Source organism: Phyllostomus hastatus, unplaced genomic scaffold, assembly GCF_019186645.2.
Source record: "Phyllostomus hastatus isolate PE091 unplaced genomic scaffold, TTU_PhHast_1.1 phas_contig_34, whole genome shotgun sequence".
Classification (NCBI taxonomy): domain Eukaryota; kingdom Metazoa; phylum Chordata; class Mammalia; order Chiroptera; family Phyllostomidae; genus Phyllostomus; species Phyllostomus hastatus.
In genome coordinates, this window is record NW_025333857.1 from 59,620,487 (window position 1) to 59,639,827 (window position 19,341).

Here is a 19,341-nt window from a genome sequence, read left to right on the forward strand (position 1 = left end):
TACTACTACTACTACTACTAAACTCAATTATCTAAAAATCAAAAGCCTCAGCATGGCAGAAAGTTTCATAAGTATGTCAAATGACACGCTGGGGAAAATATCTGCAATTCATTATAAACAAAGAATTTACCTCCCTAATTTATAAAAAGGTTTTCTATAAGCTGAAAGGGAAACAGCTCATAGAAAAATAAAGAACAAAAACCAACATCCCAAAGGATTAAAAATATCCCTTAAAGATATAAAAATATGCCCTGACCAGGTGGCTCAGTTGGCTGGAGTGTCGTTCAGTGCACCAAAAGGTTGCGGGTTCAATTCCCAGTCAGGCCACATACTTGGGTTGCAAGTTCAAGGTCCAGATGGTGTGTGTGTGGGGGCCTGCCAAATGATGTTTTTGCCTCATATTGATGTTTCTGTCTCTCTTTCTCTCCCCCTCTTTCTCTCTAAGATCAGTGGGCATGTCTTCAAGTGAAGGTTAAAAAAAAAGATATAAAAATATGCTCTATATCACCCATAAAAGAAATACAACTAAAATGAGGTACTGGCAAAATCCAAAAGTTCAACGGTACAGTCTTGGCAAGAACTATGCTTCACAAAATAGCACTACCCTAATGGAGGCAAATCTGTTGTTTACCTAGAGATACCTTTAACCTTTGATGTAGCAATTCCATGCACGGACTCACAAACACACCTGCATATACATAAAATGACCTATGTCCAATATTATCCATAAGAAACTGTTTATTAGAGCACAATACTAGGAATAACATGAGTCCATCAAGAGGACTTAATAAATAACTTCTATATCCACAAAATATTTTGCAGCTGTTAAAAAATTGGAATGGGGGAATTTTGAGGAAAATTCTCTATGTTTTGGTGAAAACATCAAAGTGTAGACCAGTATATATAAATATGCTGCCTTTTATGTTAAAAAAGGATGAAAAAGTATGTATATGTCTTTATTTATATAAAAAGTTACACAAGGGTAAAGAAAAAACGAGTAAAATTGCTAGCTTTACACAAGGGTAAAGAAAAAACGAATAAAATTGCTAGCTTTGTTGTCCCCTAAAATTGCTTTTGGGGACAACACTGGGAATGAGAGTTCTCTAATATACACATTGTTGAATTTATTTTTTTGTCAAATTACTTCTGTTCTTTTAATTTTATTTATTATATTTTTATCAAATATACATACTGTAAAAATTGAAATATTGCAAAGAAGTTTATTTGATAAAAAGCAAATCTCTCCACTTATATCCCAATCTCTAAACAATCTAAGTTATTCTAATGGTTGTCCCCATAACCCAAATATGCTTACACTGCTACTTTTGAGTTACCAACTTTAAAAATAAACTGACTGACCTCTAATGTGAAAACTTTAGAATTTATCTTTTACTTCCTCTCTTTTCTGTCCTCTTAATGTTTGAAAGATATGCTTTTAATTTTAATTCTTATATAAGTATCTTTGAACTTTAAATACTATATTATAATATATTGATTATTTTGTCCATTTTACATTACTTCTTGATTCTCCATTTTGAAAGACAAGGCTATTAGTGCTAGCAATCTGCTCTCTCCTGTCCCTCTCTCTGCCAGTTTCACTTTTATTTATGTATGGTTATTACATTGTGCCCTGCAACAACAGCATTCTGGGCTTTGTTCATTGTGTCCTGTTCAAAGGTTGACTTAAAGCTGGAAATTAATAAATATTTACATTTTTATCACTATGTAAAGAAATGTAACCCTGGCACAGTTCACTTTTTACTCTATGGTCTCATGTTACAAATTTAGGACCACTTGAAAAAGACTGTTCCTAGAATCAAGAACAAATGAGCCCTGGCCAAGTAGCTCAGTTGATTCGAGTATCATCCTGATAACACCAAGGCTGCAGGTTCCATTCCCAGTCAGGGCACATGTAAGAATCAATTAGGGCCCTGGCTGGCGTAGCTCAGTGGATTGAGCGTGGGCTGAGAACCAAAGTGTCACAGGTTCGATTCCCAATCTGGGTACATGCCTGGGTTGCAGGCCATGATGCCCAGCAACCACACATTGATGTTTCTCTCTCTCTCTCTTTCTCCCTCCCTTCCCCCTCTAAAAAAAATAAATAAATAAAATCTTTAAAAAAAAAAAGAATCAACCAATGAATGCATAAATAAGTGGAACAACAAAAATCGATGTTTCTCTCTTGCTCACTTTCTAAAAATCAATAAAAATCAAATGAATTCTTGATTACACTTTATAATTTCTAAACATCAGGCCACATTCTAATTTGGTTCATAGTTAGACCATGACTTTTTTTTTTTGGCTTTCCAAGAAATTTTATCTTTTATTTTCTCACATACTTTCCTTTATATTATCACCAAAATTTTCCCCAAATCTGACACCATTCATTCTATCTAGTCCATACTTTTCTTCCTAAGACCTTCTCCCTAAAACTCTTCCCTCCTGTGTCAATCTAGAAGGCTATTCAGGCTTTCTGAACAGCTGTTAACTTGAGTCTTCTTTGCACTTTTCTTTTGGGTTGGCTCAACTTTTTCTTGAACTTCTGTCTTCCCTGTCCTTAGTTTACTAACATTTTGCCAGAGTACATCCTTAAATAACTACCTAAATGGTGGTAAACAAAAGGTAAACTTTCTAGACCCATGCGTATTTGAAAATTCTATCTTTTAATAGCATAATCAATAAAATATATATATAAAAAGAAAATTCTATCTTTAATGTACCTTCGTAATCATTTAACTTAGTAAAGAACTGTGGGATGAAAATTATTTTCCCTAAGAAAATTATAAAAACATCCAGCACATAGTATGACTGGTAACATGCCAGTATGACATTTATTTCTTTGAAGGTGACTTGTTTTTTCTCTCCCTCAGAAGCCACTGGAATCATCTCTTCACTCTAAAATTTCACAATTGTCCTGTGTACTCATTGTACTAGGTAATAAATAGGTGGGTCTAAAGCCTGAAACTAGCATGAGTTGTTTGACCCACTGTCCTTTGTACTTGCTGTACCTAAGTAATAAATAGGTGGATCTGAAGTCTGAACCTAGTATGAATTATTAACTCCCATCTCCAAAATCAACCATGGAGAAACTGTAGAAGCTAGAGGGATATGTGGATTTCAGGAATCAAAATGAGAAAAACCCTGAGAAAGTTGAAGGCTAACTTGAATCAGTATGTGAAGGGTGATGAAGATGAGTAGCTACAGGCTGTGGTTGAGGACCCAAAAGCCTCAGTGAGGAGGCAAGTTGGAAGAAAACTTTTCATATTCTGTTCTTGCCTAAAAAAATCCTCAGAGATACAAAACATCACTCGATTAGCCACATGTAAATATATGTTACAAACTTCTTAGAAAAAGTACTAAAATTAATTGAAAAACAAAGCTAAAAGATGGTGAAAAAGCTATAAAAAACAAAAGTGACTGGATACTTGGTGTTTATATTGTGAAAACACAACTTGAGGTCTGCAGAAAATGAGAATGTCTATTATAATCCACAACTAAAATTCTAGATCACCACATTTAATAAGATAAAGAAAAATGTAAGAAAAAAACATAAGAAATAAAGATAAAATGTAAAGATAAGAAAGATAAAATGTAAGAAAAAAGATAAATCAACAGTTGACTTGAAATGTTAATAAATCCATCCCTCTGAGAAGCCAATAGACCAAAAACACAAAATATGATCAGAAAAAACAATTATAATTAATAATGAGCTAATAAATGCAGAACCAGACATCTAGCTAAAAATACACACTTACAAACACATTGTATCATGTTGGCAAAAAATTATGTGTAAAGGAACAATCAGTTGAGTATTTCAGCCTTTGTAAGCCATACAGTCTCTCTCACAACCACACACAATATGAAAACGAATGAGCATAGCTGTGTTCCAACAAAACTTTACAGACACTAAGATTTGAATGTTACAAAACATTACTCTTTTGATCTTTTTCAACCGTTCAGAAGAATAAAAACTATTTTAGTTTTCGGGACATATAAAAACAGATGGAACTAAGTTCTATTTAGGCCTTGGGCCATAGTCTGCCAACTCCTCTATCAGTTCAACAAAGTCATCTCAATATTATCCACAGGAATATATTAAATACACTATGTTCCCTACAATAAAATTAGAAACAACAACAAGAGTAGCTGATGTTTGGAAAGGAAATTTTTTTAATATGTTTACTGATTTTTACAAAGAGGAAGGAAGGAAGGGCAGGGAGAGACAGAGAGAGAGAGAAACATCAATGTGAGAGAAATACCAGAGGGCCACCTCCCATTCATGTCTCAACCAGGATCAAACCCACAACCCTGTGCTCTTACAAGGAATAAAACCCCAAACTTCTGATGTGTGGACAACATTCCAACCAACTAAGCCACCCCAGCCACGGCAGAAAACTAAATTTTTAAAGCCACTGAATAATCCCTGAATTAAAAAGGATTTTTTTTAGTCATAAGAAAAATGTAAAAATACTTGAATAAAATTAAAATGAAAATACAAATACAAAACTTGTGGGATCCAGCTTTAGTACTTCAAGATAATTGTAAATACCTTTATCAGGAAACAAGAAATCTGAAAATAAGTGAGTTAATTATATAATTCAATAGAGTTAGAAATAGAGACATAGAGAGAATCAAAATAAACATGAAGAAAAAATTAGAAAAATGAATGAAACTGAGAACTAAAAAATTAATTAAAGAAGATTAATAAGTACCAAAAGATGGTTATTTTATAACTTTAGTAACCTAGACCTGTGGCGTAGCTGGTCAAGGGAGAAGTAAACAAACAATTCAGAATAAAAAAAAATAACTAAAGACTACAGAGATTAAAAATTAACCTTAAGTATTATAAACTGCAGAAAAATAAGCTTATGAAATTAATAATGAATATATCTCTTTAAACAATGTAAAATCCCAAAATTAATGTGAGGAAACAGGAAACTTGATTTAACCATGAGAAATTACAGTAGTGACATAGACAAAGTCCTCCCATCAGTCACTTCCAACCCCAGCCCAGGTGGCTTTACAGGTGAAATCAACCAAACTTTCAAGAAAAAACGTTCCATAAAATAGCAAAAACAAGTTAATCAGTTCCTTTTTAAGAGGTCAGTGTAATCCTGATTACAAAAATAAAATTAGAAAATCACCACTTTGCAACTATCATTACAGTAACTAATTCAGACAAGCAAAAACTAAAATTAGGAAGCAAAAGTTTAAGAATTAAAATATTATTAACCTGGTCTGAAAGTATCAATCCACAAAATACTTACTAGTTACAAAGGGAAAAACATAAATTTACACTAGGAAATGTGGCAAAGATAATCTTTACCCAGTGACGAATGTTAGCATTACAAGTAATAGGACACATCAACATCCTTTGCCTTCTGGTACAACACAAGAAAAAAAACATAGTATTAACACTTACTCACCACTTTGAGTTAGGTAGTTGTACTAGTTATGCACGAATGCATAAGAAAGGATCCCAAAATTTAGCAGCTAAAAAAACAAGTATTTTTTTAACTCAATTTCTTTGAGCCAGGAACCTGGGCATGGCTTAGCTGGGTCCTCTGGCTGAGAGTGTCTCACAGGCTGGAATCCTCTCAAGGGTAAAAGAGGAAATGGACGATTCATTCCCAAGCTCACTCAAGTGGTTACTGGCAGTGTTTGGTTTACATATGGGCCTCTCCATAAGGTAGCTCAATGGCAGCTCACATTTATCAGAGTGAGCAAAGAGAAAGCAAGAGAAGCCATTCTTTTGAAACCCAATCCTTCAGGTCCATTTAAACCCATATTTTGCTGTTTATTGTCTCTCTGGTTCATCTGTTCTTTCACATATCTTAAACATAGATTAAAAGAAAAAGAATGGTTAAAAAATACAGTACCACATAGGTGGCTCAGTTGGAGCATTGCCCCATTCACTGAAAGGCTGCAAGTTCAATTCCTGGTTAGGAAACATACTTAGATTGCAGGTTCAATCCCTGGTCAGGGTGTATATGGGAGGCAACTAATTGATGTTTATATCTTACATATCAATATTTCTCTCTCTCTCTCAAAATCAATGCCCATATCCTTGGATGAGGATATACCACATAAACACTTATAAGAAAACTGGAATTAGGCTTCCAGTCAAGATGGAGGCACAGGTAAACATGCCTCACTTCTGTGCACAACTATAGCAAAAAACACAATTCGACTACAAAATAAATATCACCCAGAATTGTCAGAAAATCGAGCTGTGTATAACTCAAACAATCAAGGATTTAAAGAAGCCACAGTCATCCAGGTAGGAAGGCAGAGACATGGAGACATGCAAACAGGCCCAGGAGAGGCGGAGTGCACAGAGAGGCTTGGAGATGGGAACAGGTGGTCCCACATCCACATGTGGTGGATAGAAGCTGTGAGGGATACCTTGGGAGTCAAGGATCCTAGCCCCAGACCAGACCACCCAGCCCAGGGTTCCAGTACCAGAAAGGTACGTCTCTGTAACTTCTGGCTTTACATACCAGTGCGGGTTAGGGCACGATAAGAAACTGTGAGATTCTCAAGAGATCCCTCCTAAATGGCCCAAAATGGACTTAGGACTCAGGCAGACCCACCCCTCTAAACTTCAGCACCAGGGCAACAGCTGGAAGGGCATCAGTGTCATATGGGGAGAAAGTGAAGTGACTGGCATTGAGGTGAGCTTTGGCAGCAGCTTCCTCCTGGGCAAAACTCCAGAGGCCAGGCAATGCCACTGCCCCTCTTTAGGCCTTCCCCTACACAGAGCAACAGAGAGGTGACACTGGTTGCTCCACCCTGGCGATCACCTAAGGTTCGGCCCTATTCAACTTAACAGATGTGCTTTTCTACAATAGGCTACACCACTAAGCCAGGGAGTCAAAGCAGCTCTACCTAATACACAGAAACAAACACAGGGAGGCTGCCAAATTGAGAAGACAAAGAAATATGGCCCAGATGAAAGAACAGAACAAAATTCCAGAAAAACAACTAAATGAAATGGAGATAAGCAAACTTTCAGATGCACAGTTCAAAACACTGGTTATCAGGATGCTCCAGGAACTCATTGGCTATTTCAAAGGTATAAAAAAGACCCAGGCAGAAATGAAGGTTTCACTAAGTGAAATAAAGCAAAATCTACAGGGAACCAACAGTGGAGGGGATGAAGCTGAGAATCAAATCAACAATTTGGAACACAAGGAGGAAAAATCATTCAGTGAGAACAGCAGGAAGAAACAAGAATTTAAAACAAAAACAAAAAAAACCACAAACAAAACAAAAAAAACACAAACAAAACAAAACAAAAAACCCAGCCCCGAGGCTAGGCTTAGGAACCTCTGGGACAACTGTAAATGTACCAACATCTGAATCACAGAGTGCCAGAAGGGAGAAAAGGAAGAGCAAGAAACTGAAAACTTATTTGAAAAAATAATGAAAACTTCCCTAATCTGGTGAAGGAAAGAGACATGTTAAGTCCAGGGAGCACAGAAAGTCCCGAACAAGATGGATCCAGAGAGGGCCACACCAAGATACAACATAATTAAGATGCCAAAGGTTGGGACTTCCGGCAAGATGGAGGAATAGGTGGATGCACCGTGCCTCCTCGCACAACCAAGATTAGAACAACAATAATTTATAGATAGAATATCACTCAGAACTGACAGGATTTATCTGAATGGAAGTCGGACAGCCAAGAAGTTGAAGTAGACCCGCACATCCAGACCGGTAGGAGACGACAAGCCGGGCGGGTGCGGGGCTGGCGCGGGTCCGCGGCGCGCAGAGGTCGGGGAAAATTTGGCGCAAAATCGGCGCGACAGCCATCCGGGGCGCAAGAACACAGCGGTGATCCCTGAGTACGCAAGCTGCGGCTGGCGGACCCTGTGGGGCAGCGATTGTGGACCAGGGCAGAGCTTGCAGCCTGGGATCCCGGGGACGGGCCTGAGCCCGGGAGCACGGAGCTGTCGCCACTGTCCTCTCCCGCTCCTGTCCCCGCCCACACATATAACGTCACAATCTAGCGACCAGGGTGCCCAGCCCCAGTGAATACCTAAGGCTCCGCCCCCCACCGTAACAAGAGCAACCAGAGACAGGGAAAGACATAAGACATGTATGTATCCAACAGAAAAAATCAGTACCCCAGGACTCATCCTTTTGAGCGACCAAGAAATAGCCAATCTACCAGATGCACAGTTCAAAACACTGGTGATCAGAAAGCTCACGGAATTGGTTGATTTTGGGCGCAACTTAGATGAAAGGATGCAGGTTACCATAAAAGAGATGCAGGAAGATATGCGGAGGAGAGCCAATAGGGAAAGGAAGGAATCTGAGTCTCAAAACAATACAGTGGACCAGAAGGAGGATAGAATCAACCAAGCAGGAAAGCATAATGAAATAAGAATTCAAAAAATCAAGGAAAAGCTTAAGAGCATCCAGGACACCTTTAAACGTTCCAACATCCGAATTATGGGGGTACCAGAACAGGAAGGAGAAAAGCAACAGATAGAGCACGTATTTGAACAAATAATAAAGGAGAACTTCCCCAATCTGGCAAAGGGAACAGTCTTCCAAGAAATCCAAGAAGCTCAGAGAGCCCCAAAGAAGTGGACCCAAGAAGAAACACACCAAGGCACATCATAATTACATTAGCCAAGGTAAAAACGAAGGAGAGAATCCTAGAAGCATCAAGAGATAAGGGGACAGTAACCTACAATGGAGTTCCCATCAGACTGTCAGCTGATTTCTCCAAAGAGACCTTACAGGCAAGAAGGGGCTGGAAAGAAATATTCCAAGTCATGAAAGACAAGGACCTACATCCCAGATTGCTCTATCCAGCAAAACTCTCATTTAGAATGGAAGGGAAGATAGAGTGCTTTTCAGATAAGGTCAAGTTAAAGGAGTTCATCATCACCAAGCCCTTATTTTATGAAATGCTAAAGGGACTTATCTAAGAAAAGAAGATAAAGAAAAGACACATATAGTAAAAAGGACAGCAAACTCACAATTATTAACAACCACACCTAAAGCAAAACCAAAAGAAACTAAGTAAACAACTAGAACAGGAACAGAACCACAGAAATGGAGGGCACGTGGAGGGCTAGCAGCAGGGGGGGGTGGGAGGAGGAGAGAGGGGGAAAAGGTATAGAGAATAAGTAGCATAGAATGTAGGTTGAAAATAGATGGGGGAGGGCAAGAATAGTACGGGAAATGTAGAAGCTAAAGAACTCGTAAGAATGACACATGGACATGAACTAAAGGGGGGGAACGTGGGTGGGAGGGGGGTACAGGGTGGAGGGGAGAGAAGGGGGGAAATGGGACAACTGTAATAGCATAATCAATAAAATACATAAAAAAAAAGAAGTACAAACTGGTAGGTACAATATAGACAGGGGAATGTTAAGAACAGTATAGGAAATGAAGTAGCCAAGAACTTAGATACATGATCGAAGGACATGAACTATGGTGTATGGGGGAGTGATTGCTGAAGGGAATGGAAGTATTGTGTGGAGGGAGACACAGGGAAAAATCAGAACAGTAATTGCATAATCAATAAAATATATTAAAAAAGAAAACTGGAATTACGATACTATAATCAGACAAAGTGGCCTTCTGGACAGGAACTATACTACTAGAGATAAAGATGTATATTACAAATGAAAAAGGAAGTCATCTCATCAAAAAAATATAACGTTTATAAAAGTAAATGTACCTAACAACTGAGCTTCAAAATATGTAAAACAAAACCCAACAGAACTACAATAAATAACAAATCCACAATTATGGATGGAAATGCCAATAATCCTGTCTTCTTTCAGAAATAGAATAGTAAGAAAACTGTTAAGGGTACAGAAGACATGACTTTTCTGAATTTTCATGAATTATCTTATTGACATTTATAAAGCACTAGACCTCAAAAGGTAAACTATACATTTTCAAATGTACACAGAACATTCTTAAAGATAGACCATATGCCTGACATTAAAACTAATCTTATGAAATGTAAAAGTAATGAATGATACAAAGTACATTCTCTGAGCAAAGTGGTATTTAAGAAAAAAAAAACAGTAACAGAAAGACATTTGGATATTAAATCTTATATTTATTTATATTAAATATTCCAAAATGTTTAGAAATTATACCACATACTTATAAATAATAATGGTTCAAAAGAGAACTCACAGGAATAGAATATATTTTGAACTAAGTAAAGTAAAAACGCAGTATATCAAAATTTGTGGGATGTAGTAGAAAAAATTAAAAATCTGAATAGCACAATATCTATTTTTTAAAGCTGAATTCATAATTTAAAACTTTCCCATAAAGGAAATGTACCCACAAATAGCTACAATAATGAATTCTTGCAAACATTTAAAGAAGAAATAATACTAATTTTTGGGAGAGAGAAGAAATTGTTTATTTTAAAATTACCTTCCCAACAAACCATGAAACACTTGGAAAATAATACTAATTTTATACAAACTTTTTAAAAAGGAGGAGGAAATCCTTTCCAACTTGTGTCAGTTTTGGTCATCTGAGAGTTTCTGTCTTTCAAGGAATTTGTACATCTCATTTAAGTTACTTATTATTTCCCTCCTTCTACTTTCTTGGGGTTTACTCTACTCTGAATAAAAGGAATAGGAAAAAAAACTTCAGGCATGCTGCTAAAGCTGTGCTTGGAGGTAAATTTATAACATTAAATAATTACATTAAAAATATCTCAAGACATAATACTAAGAATGGTGAAAATTTGTAATAATTTTCATGCACTGCTAGATAGTAATCTGCAACTATCTAGTAGAGCTAAACATGTGCATTACCATTACACCCCAGTAACTTCTTTTCTGGTGTGGCAGGAAGTCTTCTAACATGGTCTCCGATGGTCTCCACCATCTAGTATTCATATTCAGGTGTAACTCTCTCCCTTTAAGTGACTTACTTCTAAAAACAGAATAGAGCAAAAGTGACAAGATACCTTTTGATACTGAGATTAGGTATCAAACGACTGACTTCTGCCTAACTCTTACTTTGTCTTTCTTGTTTTAATTACTTGGGAGAAGCAAGTTGCTGAAGCAAGATGCCCTACAGAGAGGCCCACATGGCAAGGAATTGCAGGCAGCTTGCGCCAACAACAAGTGAAGAAGTGAGGCCCTCATCTCAACAACCCAGGAGAATCCAACTCCTGTCAACAACCATTTTGAGTGAGCTTAGAAGCAGATTTCATCTCCAAAAGATGACTGCAACATCTATCAACACCTTGACAGCAGCCCAACATCTATCAACACCTTGATAGCAGCCTTGAGAGAGCCCGTGTCAGAGGACCCAACTATGCCACACCTAGATTCCTGACCCACAGAAACTGTGAGATAAATCTAAATAATAATAAACATTGTTTTAGGCTGCTACAACAAAACAAAACAACAAATAAACAACCAAGTCAAGAAAAACAAATGAAACTCAAAATAAATATAAGGAAAGAAATAATAAATAATAAAACTAACGAAGTAGAAGAGTCAGCCAATACAGAAAGTAAAACCAAAAACTGGCTTTTGAAAATTATCAGTAATATTAAAAGCCTCTAGTTAGACCAATCAGAGGCAGGGGAAAAACATGAATTACCAGTATCAAGATTGAAAATACAGCTCTGGCTGGTGTGGCTGGCTGGTGTAGATTGAGCACCAGCCTGTGAACCAAAGGATTGCTGGTTCAATTCCCAGTCAGGGCACATGCCTGGGTTGGGGGCCAGGTACCTGCTGAGAGTCAACAGATGGATGTATTTCTCACACATTGATGTTCCTTTCCCTCTCTTTCTCCCTCCCTCCCTCTCTCTCTAAAAGGTAATAAATATAACCTTTAAAAAAAAAAGACTGAAAGTACAGAAATCATTACAGATCCAAGGGAAATTAAAATGACAAGGAAATACTATGAACAACTTTATGCCCATAACAATTTGGCTGAAATATACAAATTTCTTGAAAGATACAAATTCAACATCCATTCATGTTACCAAAAAATAGCAAATGAGATATCGAAAGGAATTTTCTGAACCTGAAAAAAAGGCATTCTATGGCCCTAAACTGACTGAAAATGTTTTCTGGTCTTCAAGAAAATTTCAATATGAAAAAATGATTTTAATTCTCTCCCATAGGGTACATATGCAATAGACTGAACACTATCAAGATTTGAAGGTTTGGATTCCATTATGTGAGTTTGCTACCTAACTGTGTGGTAATTTGGCGTTCATTCATCAGGTATTTTGAAGAAATTATTATGTCAAACACTGGAAACAAACTATCAAAAACCCTGCCCTTATAAAACATTCTAGTGAATCACTTAATCTCTAAAAACAATTCAGTTTTCTTTCTCTAAAATAATAGTTTTCACATTTAAGGGTATTTTCATATTGAAAAAGAAATCCATACTACTTTTCTGAACCCAGGAAAGCAACTTATGGAACATAACCTGAAATCCACTCTTGGCAACAGCTAAAACTACTTGTTGTGTCATATTCAGACAGTAAATAGATGAAAATAAGTAACTGATATTTTTGAAGGACTTATTTAAATTCACTAATTTTGGTTTATATAATCTGAATAAAATATGAGCCTTACTGGTCTATTACGTGGGATCCAAGTAATAGAACTTCTTACAAGAAATCTCTCCATATAATGAGTAATTTTACAGACATTTGCAGTATTTAAGACTATAAAAACAAGATTGCCTAGTGAATCAACTAATCAACTTATCTTCTCTTCAAAGTGGAATCTGATCTTTGTTTTTAAAGTGCCTGCTGCAAAACAGGTGGTCAGAAATCCAAATCATATATTTAAATCCAGTTCCTGTTCCTGTCCCTAACGTTCAAGTTTTTCTTTTATTTATCATCAAAATACACTTTTCCCCACAAGAAAACAGGCATGACAATCCTGCCGGCATAATTCCTCAACTCCAAAATGGTAAATTTTTTAAATGTCTCAGGTATTCATTTTCCCCAGATAAACTCTAGAATTACATTTCTGATAAGGCCAAAACATTTACTTTAAGTATCCCTTCCTGTAGTTCCTGATCTCCAAGTACCATACCCAAATGAGAAAATGACTTAAGTAACCTGACAATTCCACTGCTGGGATTATACCCTAAGAACCTATGCACCCCAATGTTCACAGCAGCATAATTTACAATAGCCGAGTGCTGGAAGCAACCTAAGTGCCCATCAGTAATGAATGGATAAAAAAACTATGGTATATTTACACAATGGAATACTATGCAGCAGAAAGGAGCTCCTAACCTTTGGGACAGCATGGATGGATCTGGAAAGTATTATGCTAAGTGAAATGAGCCAGGTGGTGAAAAACAAATACCATATGATCTCACCCACCCATAAGTGAAACCTAATCAACAAAACAAGCAAGCAAGCAAAACATAACCAGAGACTGTGAAGTTAAGAACAAACTGACAGCAACTAGAGACGAGGTGGGAAAGGATAATGGAGTGAAAAGGGGGGAGGGGTTTTCAGAAACATGTATAAAAGACACATGGACAAAACCAAAGGGGCTTAGGATAGAGAGTGGGAGGTGAGGATGGCTGGGGTGGAGGGTAGTGGTGGGGAAAATGGAGACAACATTGCTTTATTGAACAACAATAAAAATAAATAAATAAAAGAGTATGACTTAAGTATAGCAGGAAAAAAAGGGGGAGGGGGGAATCCCACCAAAGATGCTCCTCCATTTATTTTCTAGTCTTAAAATACGTTCAAAGTTTGCCAAAGCAAGCTAACTCCACCAACTTCAAAAGACAGTATAAGCAGTAGTTCCCAGTTATGTAGTCTTGGACATACTATTGTAAATCAATCTCAAATGCCTTATGCTGTACTTATGCTTATTTTTTAAGGTATTTGAAGAACATAAGCGCGGCCATCAGGCCCAATTAAGTGCGAATGTGGACGTGTAGAAACAGAAAGAAATGAAAGACAAAGAGGTGTAACAACTTTACATAAAATACATATAAGAAAAACATGAATTATTTCTTTCTATTTTCTACAGTGATCTGAACTAAATGGCTTCTAGAACTAAATTCTCAACTCAGCTATACCAAACACCAAACTGCTAAAGGGGAACCTAAAACATCCATTTATATTTTAAAAGCCTCACATTGATGAGCACTGTTTATTTCATTTATACCTTAGAATCTAATAAGTCTTAGAATCTAATAATTTATACCTTAGAATGTAATAAATGGGAAGACTGATAAAACTACAACGACAAACTTATTAGAAGAATCATTACTGTGAAATAATTATTGAACTCTCCCTGTTGTTCACCTTTTAAACAGAAACTTCATTACTGGCAGCTAGGTATAGTGAGAAAAAAAAAAAAAAGTCAGGCTCTAGAACCAGGAGGATAGGAATTTGACCTCTGGTGTACCACACCTTGCATACAAACTTTCTGAATCTGTTTTTTTTTATCTTTAAAATGGGAATATTAATACCTACCTTGAAGAACTGTTATAATAATTAGTGAAAATGTATGTACAGCAGCTGGCACATAGGAGGAATTGAAGAAACTTCAGCTGCTGTTATAATTTTATTATAGGCACACACAACAGAAAATATAAAAAGGGACATGATAGCAAAATAAATAACAATCTAGATTACATTTAACTGCTAAAACTAAACACACACACACAATGATCATTCAAATAAAACTCTGAGCTAAACTTTTTCTTCACATTTTAGATACACAAGATAATATTGTAGTTCTACTTAATAAATATGTAAAATCCAAAATTAGCTACAGGAACACTTATTTTGGAGCTAAATAAAAATAAAATACTATTATAACACAGTAAAACATGTAAGTTTATGAACAGGTGAGATGATTTCACCATTGGAAAAAAATGCCAAAACTAAGATTAAAAATGCTTATGAAAGGATAGTAAAAGATTCCTACCTTTAAACCGACAGCTATATCTGTAACAACACTGTATGGAAAAAGTAAAAAGAGAAAATGGAAAACAAAGTTAGAGAACAAGTTTTTAAAAGACAGATAATAAGATTAAAGAAAAAAGAAAAAGCATTATAACAACAAATAATAAAAATAAGAATGTGATGAGTTGTGAAATGTTAATACAAAGAAAAGTGACAGGACAGTCTAGCAATAGCAGAGTGTAAAAGCAAAGCTTCAATAGAAATGTAAGAAACAATAAATCAAATCCTCTTTTAGTATTTAGAAAAGTATTTAAAAAGTATAGTTGTGCTTCAATAAATTGAGTATGTTTACCCATTTACCTCTTTTTAGTAAGTCCAAATCAAAATTTAAAATCACCCAAGTTCATTCCCTTAAATCATTGGTATAAAATGATCATGTTTAAAATTTTAAATGAATCAAAACCAGGGAGTGGATTTACAGAAGTAGAAGGCATTTTTGCAAATTTGAACCTACCACCCAAAAGAGCTCACCAAATAACAGCTAAGATAGTCTCTCAAAATGTCAAATTTCACGCATCAAAATTTTCAAAGATATGCTTTAGAAAAAAATTCTACCACATCAAAATTGTGTTGGGGGAATCACTTCATAGATTATATAATTGTCTAACCACTATGCTGTACACCTGAAACACACAAAATTTTAAAAATATTAATAGTAAATTTAATTTTAAATTAAACTTATAATTAAGTAAAAGTTAACTACGAAAAAACTGTTTAAATGTAAATTATCTCAGGAGGAAATGAACACACACTCGACAGTTGGGATATGAGAAGGAACTAGAAAGATGTTGACTAGAAAGTTTGTTGTTTTTTAACTACTCAATATAATGGAAAAGGACCTTTTTCAGACTGTGGGAAAATGTAGAAATTTAATTAGCCTCCTAAAAACCAAAATTCACTGTGTTCAAAACCACATTCCTTAATACCAAGGTGTAAAGACCCCTACAAAGTTCTGCCAAACAAAACTCCATCTATTCTACCTCCAAATAAACTGTCTTCAGTGAGGTTTGTCTCCATGCTCCCAAAAGAAAGCTGTAACTAATTCTACCTATTGTTAAAAACCAATCACAATATCGTCATTACTTAGTAAGTGTAAACATTTATGACTTGCACTGTTTATCATGCAAATGTAATAGTTTTAAGTGATAACCATGTAGACTTGTTTTTCCTTCCAGACTTTTGAAACTTGAATTCATTTGATAAAATTTAAATGTAATAAATAACTGAGGATTGTGCATAAAAAATAAGACTGTAATACACTGTGGTATTTGTTCTGTTACAAAGAGTAAATCGTGTACCTACTTGAATTCTCAAATGAACTTACCTTCCAGTATCTTATTGTGCCACATACTTAAATCATTAAACTCATTCTGAGTTCTAAAATCACATATAGAGTGAGAAGAGTTAACTTCTTAAAACATTGTCCAAAACAGTAAGTTTGCACTTCATGTTAACCAAGAGTTAAACATACAAGATGCATAACCCAAGAGTCCTCTATATAATCACTATAAGTTTTCTAATACAAAAAGCTAACCTGCTTCCATATCTCAAGTCAAACCATCTTACAATTCACTACACATAATGATACTAATTTCACAGCCTTCCCAGCTAGATACAGAGTCCAGCAGAAGTAAGGCCTGCTTGAGTGTGGTTGGCAGGGTAATAATACGGGTGTGTAATAATTTAGTCTTAAATTGAACCTTTTACCTAAAATGTCACAGGGTGTGCTAGAGTGTGATATTGTTATGTTACAGAATTACATGGTTAGGATTTTGGAATTAAAAGAGGGGTATCGCAAGACCTTGTATGTGGCACAATCACACAAATTTAAATAGCAACATTTTGCACACATAAAGTGTAACTGAGTAAGATGATGTGAAATGAGTTTTCAACAAAGCTTTTAGAGAAGTTTCAATTAAATAAAAAATACTTTAAAGAATATCCAACCATAAATGAAACATAAAACAACTGTGTCTAATGTTTGTAGCAGTGTGCAATATGCATTCAAATGAGTTAATTCAATAAATCATACAAACTTACTATTATGAAACTAGGATAAATGAAATCTAATGAAGGCGAAATGTTTTTTAAGATTCCATAGTCTTTACACAGTATGACAATAATCACCAACTATATGGCAACACGTACCCGGCTTTCACTGTTCAAGCAAGTTCTACACATTCTACAACCGAAAGATTGGGCACAAACCTTGTCATCAAAATCAAGTGAAAGTCCAAACAAAACCTCGAATGCCTAATGGGAATAAATAAGTGGACTTGCAGGTTCTAAGAGACCTGGAGGGTTTTTTTAAACTCTCAATATACATATACCACGACCTCCGATTAAATCCCGAAGATCAAAATTTGCCCCCCGCCTGAAGATCCTAATCCAGTTGTTTCCTCAAACATTAAAATACCTGTCGGGTTCCACCCCACACCACTGGATCCCCAAGGGAAATATTTATATCGATAGTTCTAAATCTTTTTATTTTGACTACAGACCTCATTATCTCTTGGAGCGTTTGAAGGCTCCCCGAAAATGGCATTTACACAGTATTTCATATACATGACAGGGAACTCACGAAGTTGGGGGCGGGGGGGGGGGCCGTGATCATCAAGTCCAGACGCCCGGTACACAGAAATCGTTAACACAGTTCATATCACGAGTCCGCGGACCTCTGCCGGCTTCCCGGCTTGCCGAGACCCCGCGTGGAGCCCTGGCTTCGGGACCAGGTCGCCGCCCAGACGTGCACCGACGCGTGCACTTGCCGTCCGCCACTCCGCGGCCACTGGTCTCTCGCCTCCCCGTCTGGGGAAGCTCCAGCGCTCGCCCCACCTCACCGGTAAACAGCAACACCCTAGCAGAAGGACGCCCGCCCCGAACGCCGCCTCCGCCTCCCCCAGCGCCGCGCACCATTTTCTAAGAGGAAGTGTCGGGAGACCGGGCAGGGCTCCCCGACCCTCAGCGCGGAGACCGGCCCGCGGCCCCCGGCGGCAATGCCGGGCTTTCCTCCACTTCCCGGTGTGACGGTGTGAGGGGCGGATATTACGGGGGCGCCCCGAGGGGGCAAGCGAGGCTGCGGCGGCCCGCCCCTCCGCAATTGGAGCTCCCTAGGAGGCGCCCGGAAGCCCCTCCGTCGGGCTTTGCCGGGCCGCTCCTCCAGCCGCCGGTGCCGCGCCCAGCTCCCCGGCCTCGTCAAGTCCAGACGAAAGCCGAAAGGAAGGGGGGCAAACGCCGCTCAGCGCGGGGACCGCGCCGCCGAGCACTTACCCATCCATGGCCCAGACGGAGGAGCGCACAGTGCGGGGACTGACTGGCTCACCACGAGCGGAGGGAGAGAGTGGCAGCAGCAGCACGGCGGCTCCAGGGAACAGCAAGCGGTGCCTCTCCACGGCCCTGGCGGGTTGGAGGTGGAAGGAGAGTGGGAAACAGGGGCGGAAACCAGGGACGCTCCCGCCACCGCCGCGCCCCCGCCTTCCCCCACCCCGCAAGCGCGTCCCCGCCTCGCCTCACCCCGCCCCTTAGCGTCACCGCCCTCCCTTGGCCCCGCCCCTGGCCGGCCTCTGGCCTGGCTTCAGAGCGCCCTCTTCCGGGCGGTCTTCTGAAGACCCCGCCTCCTGCTCCACAGCCGGCGAGCGCGTGCGCTGCGACCCCGTCTCCCTCCCGCGTTCACGGGAGCGCGCGCCTTGTGCTTCCCGCTTCGCTGCCCCGCCCACCCTCCCTCCCACGGGATCCGCTGGCCTTTGAGCTTCTCAGACCAGGGCCGCCTTGCTTAGATAACTTTCTACTGGCGGGGTAACTGTCGGAACCCGACTCTGGAGAGTAGGTAAGAATGTCCCACGAGAACCTCCGGACCGTGGCGCAATTTCCCGGGGTGGGCGAGGCTGTCGGTGCCTCAGCCCCAAGCCCGAAGGCCGGGCTTCGACTGTCGTCTTGGGAGCCCAGGGCGCTGCAGTTCGCGGAAGCCCGGGCTCGGGAACCCCAGCCGGGAGAACTCCAGCCAGTGCAGGACCTCCGTTGCCCGCTAGCGGTGGACTCTGGGACCCGTGCCGGCCTGATAGGTGTGGTTGGTATTAAAATGAATGAGATTAAAAAGCTGTTTCGAATTTGAGAACACTGGATTTTTTTTTTGGTACAGTTTTAGTCTCGGGGGGCATTTCCACTCGACAGTCTGGGATTGAATTTATAGGAGACGTTCATTACACCATATGGAATGGCCACTTTAACGCCAGCATTTTATAAAAGTTTTTCACTTTTCTCCATGTAAAAAAGCAAACATCAAAAGCCTCTGAGAGTGAGTTCCGTTTTCAGATAAAAATTTAGACACGAATACGGTGATTTGCCCATAATTTCACAGCCACTAGAGCCCT

The 19,341-nt window shown here is 38.5% G+C and overlaps 1 protein-coding gene across 2 annotated transcripts in view; it reads right to left on the bottom strand.

Annotated features, from left to right (window-relative positions):
- The window catches only part of PTBP3 (polypyrimidine tract binding protein 3), a 100,424-nt gene extending 81,920 nt beyond the window's left edge, over positions 1-18,504 (bottom strand). Inside the window, exon 1 of one of the 2 annotated variants that reach the window (XM_045840168.1) lies at positions 18,242-18,504. The gene's annotated coding sequence lies outside the window, so the exon portion shown is untranslated. The remainder of the gene's footprint in view (positions 1-18,241) is intronic. The other variant, XM_045840167.1, reaches the window with a different exon arrangement.
- Between the last annotated feature and the right edge of the window lie 837 nt (positions 18,505-19,341).